The sequence below is a fragment of the Myotis nattereri genome, assembly GCF_964212035.1.
Source record: "Myotis nattereri genome assembly, chromosome: 17".
Taxonomy (NCBI): Eukaryota; Metazoa; Chordata; class Mammalia; order Chiroptera; family Vespertilionidae; genus Myotis; species Myotis nattereri.
Genome location: NC_138092.1, coordinates 32,423,848 through 32,432,946, shown reverse-complemented (window position 1 = coordinate 32,432,946; position 9,099 = coordinate 32,423,848). Strand labels below are relative to the sequence as shown.

Genomic DNA, 9,099 nt, shown 5'->3' with positions numbered 1-9,099 from the left:
TTAAAAGTCATTTCTTATCATAACTGATAGAAAACAATAATATAACTAGTCTGCCTATAGTGAAAATTAAGGAAATCAAATTTTCATGGACTTTTCTGATAAAATTCATGGGAAAACTATCGTATTTACCGTGGTGACTTTTCCCCAAGGAAATTATCATTCTCAGTGATCCAAACTGCTCTATAATTAAGTTCTCTGGGGTATAGTTTCTTTATCTGAATCTAAAAGTAGCTGGTGAGCTCTAAGGTCTCTATATAGGGCTAACCAGTAACCAAGGCTCTTTAGTAATTAAGGTAAGTTCAACTACAAAAAGGGCCATTAATAAAAACCACTTAATCTGTGATGCCAACAGATTTACAGGTTGCTGGATTTGATTGGAAGGCTTTCCTTCATTATGGAAGTCTGCTTATAATTTATTCATCTTAATCCTATTCATTAAAGTCCCATGGCCATTTTAGTTAATATTTTTAACCACAAGATCCACAGAAAGCACATTCTCTGCTTTTATTTATTTATTTTTCATTTTAAGTTTTTAATGAAAGTTGTATATAATATTACTTTATTCCTGCATCTTCTCAATTGTTTCTTCCTTGTATTTTCCCTTTTCCTTTCCTACTTGGCGAGGTTTGGCTTTTACGTTCAAGGATCTTTATGCGGTCTTTGTCCAGCTTTAGTCTAGTGAAACCACCTTGCTGGGGTGAATGCCGACATGAGCAGTCACACCATTAGCTTTCTCCCGTTGCACTCGTTCAATGTAAATGACATAGATCTTTCTGTAAACCTGGACTACTTTGCCAATTTGCTGCCCTTGGTAATGTCCTTGAACAATCTGAACTTCATCATCCTTTCAGATGGGCATGGATCGAACATTGTACTTCTGTCTCAGCTCTTTGGTAAGAGAAGACAACATAATCTTCCTTCGAATGTGGGAAGGTGCATTGAAATGCCTTTTACAGTTCTTGCTCCAGTCAGAAGTCATTTTGACCGCTGGCACTCCTACAATGGCCACAAGAGGGAAGAGGACTTCTCTACTTTTATAAAGTAGAAAATAAACTTTACTTAAGTCCAAATATATTTTTTAGCTTTCTATCAGGACTCTGGAAGTGCTGTCCTTTACTATCTCTAGTCCTGACAGTTTATCACTATAATTTATTTCAATAGTATGGGTGGCCTTGCAGAAACTTTGCATAATGTTATTTGTTACAATAGGAGAATACTCACAAAACAGTCATCAAGTCAGTATTCAGGATAAAGTTCTATTTTCAGGCCAGCAAAGCACTTTAGATATAATTTTACCAGCAAGTACTGCAAGTGGTAGACAGTATTGGACTTTGATGTTTGAAAGATCTTAGTGGACCTTAGGAAGAGCACACTTTTCTGAATGCTCCCTGTCTCTTCTCCCAGAAAATTTAAACTTACTGATATTTTTATTATTGATCTATTTAATGCCTTTCATTCCCAGTTTTGTTCTCTCTCTTTTTCTTTTCTTTTGATTTTGTGTACAGTGTGAACTGCCCTCTGAATTCCCCAGAATATTTTTATTATCTATTTGGATCTGGAAGTTGGTAGGACCTCTATGATAAGTTTACCATGCTGTTTATCATACTATTGATATGAAAAAGTACACTTGTAAATTATTATAACACATCCTATATAATAATTATATAATAATTGTTAATATGCAAATCGACCAAAAGGCAGAACGACCGGTCACTATGACCTACACTGACCACCAGGGGCAGATGCTCAATGAAGGGGCTGCCCCCTGGTGGTCAGTGCGCTCCCACAGGGGGAGTGCCACTCAACCAGAAGCCCGGCTCACGGCTGGCGAGCGCAGCGGCAGTGGCGGGAGCCTCTCCTGCCTCCGCAACAGCACTAAGGATGTCCAACTGACGGCTTAGGCCTGCTCCCCATGGGAAGTGGGCCTACGCTGTCAGTTGGACATACCCCGAGGGCTCCTGGACTGCGAGAGGGTGCAGGCTGGGCTGTGGGAACCCCCCAGTGCACAAATTTTGTGCACTGGACCTCTAGTATTATTATAATGTAACAAGATAATATTATAAATAAAGAACTTAAAAAACTCAACACCTAAAAAACAAACAATCCAATTAAAAACTGGGCAAAGGACCTGAATAGACACTTCTCCAAAGAGGACATATAGATGGTCAATAAGAATATGAATGTCACTAATCATCAGAGAAATGCAAATTAAAACCACAAAGAAATATCACCTCCTGCTTGTCAGAATGGCTATCATCAATAAATCAACAAACAAGTGTTGGCCAGGATGTGGAATAAAGGGAACACTCGTGCACTGTTGGTGGGAATGCAAATTGGTGCAGCCACTGTGGTACACAGTATGGTATTTCCTCAAAAAATTAAAAATGGAACTGCCTTGTGACCCAGTGATTCCACTTCATCTGAGAATATATCCAAAGAAACCCAAAACACTAATTTAAAAGAATATACGCACCCTATGTTCATTGCAATGTTATTTACAGTAGCCAAGATTTGAAAGCAACCCAAGTGCCATCAGTAGATGAGTGGATTAAAAAGCTTTGGCACATTTACACAATAGAATACTAATTAGGTGTAAAAAAAAAAAAAAAAAAAGAAGGAAATCTTACCTTTTGCAACAGCATGAATGGACCTGAAGAACATAATGCTCACTGAAATAAACCAGTCAGAGAAAGTGAAATAAAACAGTCAGAGAAAGACAAGTTATCTTACGATTTCACTCATATGTGGAATCTAATGAACAAAATAAACTAACAAACAAAATAGATCCAGAGACATAGAATCATGGAACAGACTCAGGAATTTCAGAGAGAAGGCGGAGGTGGGGGAAGGTGAGTGGGGAGAGATTAACCAAGGTGATCTATTTTTGGATATCATATTGTGTATTTTCCTTCTTTCAAGGATCACATTTCTGAGCTGCATGATGGTTAGTGTCTAAAAACAGTTACTTCATATATATTCTCCCAGTTTTGCTGTTATTTTCATCAAAAGGACAATTCCAATGCCAGTTAACATGGCATGGCCAAAAGTGTGCATTTCAGATTTTTAGATTACTGCAATCATACTGTAGATAAAGTTGACAAACTGAAGTGTTTCATTTTATATAATGTGAATATTCCTCATAATGTTATAAATTCTTAAAATATGTTTAATCATCACCTAATATTAATTAAATATATATAATTTTCTTAACTACTTCAGTATTTCTCAACAATGATGTTGCTTCCAAAGTTACGATTATAATGATAACATTAAAATCATTAGTTTTTTTAAACTTATTTTATCTATTAGAATTCCAGAACTGAAATTATGAACTTATACAGAATGTATATTTAAAGGTTCCTGATATATTATTACTAAATCCTCTAAAATAAAAGTGTGATTGTTGAAAAATATGTCCACAAAGTCTTTGGCATTTTCCCTTGATTGTTGGCTGGACTTACTGACTTGCTTCTAGCTTCATAGCTGTAACACTATTAACTAATTAAATCCTATCACGTAATAGGTAGATGGCTTTTTTGATTAACACGTTTGTAGCCAGATTCTCCTGGTGTCCCTAGGAGTTGCTCCCCCAGGAGTATTTTAGGCATCTTTGGGAGTCTCTAAAGCTGTTATTCATGCTCCACTTTAAGATCAACAAGGGCACAACAAAGTTATTGCTGCTGTCTTGGAAATTACATGACTTGAAACCATTTACTTTCCCAGTAATGCACAGAGCTTGTAGATATGAAATCTTACTCTGTCTGACATTTTTAAGATACCAAGAAATATGTTGAAAATTTAACTCTTACTTTTATTTCCCAAAAGAATGAACCTGACACTATAGTACCATCCTGATGATGACTAAAATTATAGGCTCATTTTCCGTTTTGTTTTTCCTTTTTGAGGTGTGGAACTTAGTGACTCTCAGCCATTTTCATGTGTCAAGCTCTCAACATATAATTATACATAAACAGATTCAGATATAGATATGAGACAGGTCAACGTGAAGAAATTATGTAGATTTGTCTTATATTGGTCATAAACCTTTATCATAAATCTTTAAAAGCCAGAATAAGAGAGGTGGCTGACATTGATTGATTGCCTACCAGTGGTCAGCAAACTCATTAGTCAACAGAGCCAAATATCAACAGTACAACGATTGAAAATTTTTTTAATTAATTAAATCTTTATTGTTCAGATTATTACATTAGTTCCTCTTTTTCCCCCCATAACTCCCCTCCTCCCAGTTCCCGCCCCACCCTCCACCCTCACTCCCCACCCACTGTCCTCATCCATAGGTGCATGATTTTTGTCCAGTCTCTTCCTGCATCTCCCACACCCCTTTCCCCCTGAAGAATAGTCAGTCCATTCCCTTTCTATGTCCCTGATTCTATTATGATCACCAGATTATTTATTCACTTGATTCTTACATTCACTTGTTGATAGATGTATGTTTGTTGTTCATAATTTGTATCTTTACCTTTTTCTTCTTCTTCCTCTTCTTAAAGGATACCTTTCAGCATTTCATATAACACTGGTTTGGTGGTGGTGAACTCCTTTAGCTTTTCCTTATCTGTGAAGCTCTTTATCTGACCTTCAGTTCTGAATGATAGCTTTGCTGGATAAAGTAATCTTGGTTGTAGGTTCTTGGTATTCATCACTTTGAATATTTCTTGCCACTCCCTTCTGGCCTGCAAAGTTTCTGTTGAGAAATCAGCTGACAGTCGTATGGGTATTCCTTTGTAGGTAACTGACTTTCTTTCTCTTGCTGCTTTTAAGATTCTGTCTTTTGCTCTTGGCATTTTAATTATGATGTGTCTTGGTGTGGTCCTCTTTGGATTCCTTTTGTTTGGGGTTCTCTGTGCTTCTTGGACCTGTAAGTCTATTTCTTTCACCAGGTGGGGGAAGTTTTCTGTCATTATTTCTTCAAATAGGTTTTCAATATCTTGCTCTCTCTCATCTTCTGGCACCCCTATAATTCTGATGTTGGTACGCTTGAAGCTGTCCCAGAGGCTCCTTACACTATCTTCGTATTTTCAGATTCTTTTTTCATTTTGCTTTTCCAGTTGGGTGTTTTTTGCTTCTTCGCATTTCGAATCTTTGACTTGATTCTCGCGCTCCTCTGGTCTGCTGTTGGGTGTCTGTATAGTATTCTTTATTTCAGTCAGTGTATGCTTAATTTCTAGTTGGTTCTTTATCACAACATCAAGGGTCTCATTAGATTTCTTGAGGATCTCACTACATTTATTGGCGGTCTCACCAGTCTTTTCGAGGGCCTTACTAAGTTTATCGGCAGCTTCTAGACAGTTCTTGAGAGACCTTAAAAGTGTGGTTTTGAGCTCTATATCTTCCATTTCTGACATTTGCGTCCTATTTCTTTGTCTCCGCATTTTTTTATCTTTTCTTGGTGCACCCCCTAGTGGTCTTTGTGCGAAGTCTTGTTGTAGTTAAGCCTTGATTGTTGTCGGCAATACCGGGGGTGATTTGACCTCCAGGCTAACTGGCTATGAGAGTCAGCTGTGTCTGCAGTGGGAGAGCTTCTGTGCTGGATCTCTAGGGCGGTGCTAATCTAGCGTTTGCCTGAGGCTATCCGGCAAATGGCTCTGCGCAAGGCTTGGGCAGGGCGGGTCCCTGGGGATCTACAGGGCGGGCCGGAGCAAGCAGTTATGGCTGCTCTCAGTTCCGTCCCTAGGGCTCTGCCTCACAGAGTCACAGCAACCGCTGCAAACCTCGGAGAGAAAGCTGCCTTCGAGTTCCGACCCAAGCCAGACAGTCCCGCTTCTCCCGTTTGAGTCTGGGTCCCTAGAGACTCGCCCAGATCTGGAGCTCAGAGTCTGAAGCTCCCTCCCGATTGAAAACAACAACCGCGCCCTCCACCTCCAGCCCGCTCCGCGCGCACTCCGCACCTTAGTATTTCATTTCAGCACTGCGCCTCCTCTGAGTCTGGGTATGATATTCTTTTTCCTCCTAGTTGTAGAATTTCCACTCAGCCAGCCTTCCTGTGGTTCTGGATGATGTCCATTCAGTCTTTTAGTTGTATTTTTGATTGGTTGTTTGAGGCAGCAATCTCCGGTGTTAACCTATGCCGCCATCTTGGTTTCTCCTACAACGATTGAAATTTCTTTTGAGAGCCAAATTTTTTTAACTTAAACTATATAGGTAGGTACATTGTTATTAACTTAATTAGGGCACTCCTAAGGCTTAGGAAGAGCCACACTCAAGGGGCCAAAGAGCCGCATGTGGCTAGAGAGCCGCAGTTTGCCGACCAAGAAGTCTATACACATTCTTTTCCATTTGTATTATATCTTTACAACAACCTGTAGAGCAAATACTGTTTTCCTTATTCTATGAGGAACTTTAATTACAACAGCTAAGTAAGGTGCCAAGAAGACACACGTAGTAAATGAGGAAGGTGAGCTTTCTCTCCAGTTCTTGCGACCAAAAGATTTGTGCCTCATATACCACATAGGCATCCACTCAGATTTAGTCCATAAAGGATACATTTGATCAAATATGGGTTTTTAAGTGTGGACTTACCTTTTTTAGTTATATACAGTGTTGGTGATCTCTTCCCACAGTGACCTGATCCACTAATATTTTGATGCTTTAAGAAATTTAACCAACCTTTCAATGTGGCAACAATAGGACCGTATTTTCCTATTTTAACTTGACACCATTGCCCATGAGAGCTCTTTTTTCCCATGAAACATTTCATCTGTATATTTCACCCGAGGAGCCAGGCAGAATCAATAAACTAATTCTTCTTTTTACCTAATTTAAATTCTGCCTCTAAACAGTTCAGGGAAAACATTGTGGTTTTTCTCAAGATTCAGTTGCTTCCTAACTCTCAAGCTTTGGCTCTTCTTACTGTTGGGCATGATACTTTGAATTGAAAATATTTTAGAGAGTCAATAAGAGTTCTAAACATAGGAAGCAAAAATCCCAGTTTCCACCAAGTGGCTCCAAATCACCTATTGTATTTAATAAACTTTCCAAATATTTTGATGCCTCATAGGTTCCTGTTTATTTTCAGTCAACTGAACTTAGCCAACTCTGATTTTTATTTAAATAGATACAACTTATTTAATTTAGTAATAAACTTTAAACTTACTTTATCTTTTCCTATGAGTGATTTTTTTTTCTCAACTTAGGCAACTAACAAAAAAAACCTTAAAATATGATTTTATTCAACAATAATAACTCAAGAAAATGACCTAGAATCCTTTATATAAATGAAATTTCTAGAAATCCAGCAAAGGCTATGCTTTCTTTGTGAACTACAAGAATCATATTCTCTTTAATATTCAAACATTAATTGTCAAGTAAGCATTTAAAATAATTCATTAATGCTTTTAGATAAACAATTTTTTTATGTAGATCTGATAAATACTCCTTTTTCCACAATAAAGAAAAGCTATATGCAAGTTGAAGTCTGTATTGTATTATATTGTGATATTGAATGCAAATACAAAGTTTTGGAATCTTTTCTCAAGAAACAACATTGAAATTTAATTTTCTGCTAGGTTACACAGTCTAATGACAAACAGAAGCAGTCTAAACTTTTAAGGGATCACTGTGGCCTCTGCTGTATTTGTTGCTGTTAATCAGAATCCATGCAGTGATATGTCTCTCCTCAGTGGTTGCAAGTAGGTTTTATTTTTTTTAAGCAGCTGGGCCATGGCCAGTCTGGCTCAGTTGCTTGAGCATCATCCCATGTGCACAAAGGTCAAAGGTTCAATTCTCGGTCTGGACACATACCCAGGTTGCAGTTTTGATCCCCAGTCAGGATGCATATGGGAGGCAACAGATCAATATTCCTCTCTCCCTCTCTTCCTCTCTCTCTAAAATAATTTTTTTGAAAAAGCATATTTTTTAATCATATTTTTTTTAAAAGCAGGTCATTTTTTATCAACAGTAGCTACATTTTTGCTGTATGTCAAAGTCATTGTACTGAATAGATCTGTGCACACCTCATTAAATAACCACACTAAAATATATTGTCTCTGCCAGTTTTATTTTATACTATAGTCTCCCTCCAATCAACATAGGAAAATAAATAATTTTTTAATAAAAGTAAATGTTTTCCTGTATAATTTATTTCATAGTTTGAGTTTAAGAGTATAGATATATGATTATATTTTCTCCAATAACTCCTTCCCTGAGTCTTCTGTGTCAAATCCTCCTTTCCGAGTTCTTACTACATCATGCATAGATTCTGCCCCACCTTTAGTTGTCCAAGTTAGTTGGTAAAGCTGGCTCTCATGTCTCCTCCCCTGGCCAAACAAACCACACTGAGGGCTTATGGCTGGAGGGCTTCCTCCCCTCCTCACTCTTCCTCTCCCAGACTCTGCTGCCTGGGCAGGGACAGGATGGAACAGGTGGTCATCTTACCCAGTCAGCCCAAAGCTGGAGGGAGACTGGAAGGTGATCCTACTCTCACTCAACTCTCTGATGTCCCGGGGGCTCCAAAGTTATTTACTTCTCTTCCATGCATTAATAAAAAAAATTTCTTTTTAAATAAATCTTTAATTATTTCAACATGTAAGAGTTACTTAGGCCAGGGTTTGCAAAAAATAAACCACTCTAAACTTCAATGAAAGCAGTATAGTGCTCCAGAAAAAAACAACTTTTATAGCATCTCTAGTGCAATGGGTTGTTGGGCTTTTTTAAAGGAAATTTAAGCAATACGGGTGGAACTCTTGGTGGAACATATTGAACATAAGTTCATTGTAGCACAAATGTGTGTAGAACAAATAGACCACCAGTAAATGCCATTAGGATTGTGGGTTCTCTTGCTCTGATGTTAATTCGTGTGTTTAATGGATACAATCTCATGGTTGAGAAACTTCAATTAAGAAGAAAATCCAAATGAAGAATGTAGGTGACATGTGCAGTGGTTCATAAGATTATAAAAGAGAGAATGATAAACATGTTTTTTGCATATCACTGATTGTTTGTCTTAACAGAATAGCAATTTATGCCTTTGAGATGTTTTATATAATAGCAAAGAATACTACTGTAAGATTAAATGGGAAATGGTGAACATTTAGCTGAAGAGCCTTGCAAGCACAGAGCTTACACAATGATTATGCAACACTA

General features: G+C 37.8%; 1 pseudogene across 1 annotated transcript; it reads right to left on the bottom strand.

The window, feature by feature from the left end:
- Positions 1-559: 559 nt before the first annotated feature.
- LOC308533555 (large ribosomal subunit protein uL24-like) lies at positions 560-979 on the bottom strand (annotated as a pseudogene). The gene has a single exon. The product of its transcript is annotated as a large ribosomal subunit protein uL24-like (transcript).
- Positions 980-9,099: the final 8,120 nt, after the last annotated feature.